Below are 1034 nucleotides of genomic sequence, written 5' to 3'. Positions count from 1 at the left end.
TACATAGTTACATAGTTAGTACGGTCGAAAAAAGACATATGTCCATCAAGTTCAACCAGGGAATTAAGGGGTAGGGGTGTGGCGCGATATTGGGGAAGGGATGAGATTTTATATTTCTTCATAAGCATTAATCTTATTTTGTCAATTAGGAACATTCAGCACCCACCCGCTATCAAGGCAGCTGCCTATCATGTCATGCCCTACCTGCACAGGTGTGCTGGCTACTCAAATGATCCAATTAAGGAGGCCATTTAGTCAGCAGCAGCAGAAGTCCTGTGCCTGGACGCTCCAACAGCGGCCAGACACAAGCAGAAGCAGAAGCAGCAGAAGCAGCAGCAGCACCACCTTTTGTTTTTTGGCTGCAGCAGCAGCAAGGCCCACAGGGCTGGCTAGCTGGCTAGCCAGCAAGCAGGTAGCAATGAAAGTAGGAATCTTTCTTTTTAACCCTGTAAGGGGGTGGTGCACTGTACCCGAAGATACTGCCATATCGGGTCAATGCATAGGGCGACGGAAGCAAGCTTCGAAATCGGCCCCCGTTCTCAAAAATCCATTTAATATATGGTCCCCAGATAGGGGACGTATCAGATATTAAACTGATAAGAACAGATTTTTTTTTTTTTTTTTTTTTTTTTTAAACCTTCAGGTTTGGACATTAAAACATCAAAATCCAACTCCATACTTCGTCACTTAGACTTTCTGAAGTAAAGTCCAACTCATCATTAGGTCTTTCTTTTTATTTTCAATTTCAAACAAACATAAATACCATCACCAATTACAAACTCACAAGATATCTCCATTTCAAAAACTTCCATATCCCCTCAGCATCCTTATCCCCCAAATTCTTCCTATCACACAAATAAACAACATATAACCTATCTAGAATCATCTTAATACAACCCTCCACCGACACGTTTTTTCTTTTGAATACACATAAATTCCTAACATCCCAAAGTACTTCTTTAATAATGGCAAGCAACACAAAAAAAACCCTTTCCTTATCTCTCCCTACCATACTAAGTCCAAACATAGCCACA

General features: G+C 41.2%; 1 non-coding gene across 1 annotated transcript; it reads right to left on the bottom strand.

Moving 5' to 3' along the window:
- Positions 1-454: 454 nt before the first annotated feature.
- Positions 455-640, bottom strand: LOC130342555 (U2 spliceosomal RNA). Its single transcript, XR_008882175.1, has one exon. It is a non-coding gene; the product is annotated as a U2 spliceosomal RNA (small nuclear RNA).
- Between the last annotated feature and the right edge of the window lie 394 nt (positions 641-1034).

This window comes from Hyla sarda, unplaced genomic scaffold (genome assembly GCF_029499605.1).
Source record: "Hyla sarda isolate aHylSar1 unplaced genomic scaffold, aHylSar1.hap1 scaffold_651, whole genome shotgun sequence".
Lineage (NCBI taxonomy): Eukaryota > Metazoa > Chordata > Amphibia > Anura > Hylidae > Hyla > Hyla sarda.
Note: the sequence above shows the minus strand (reverse complement) of the source record. Positions and strands in the feature narration are given on the sequence as shown.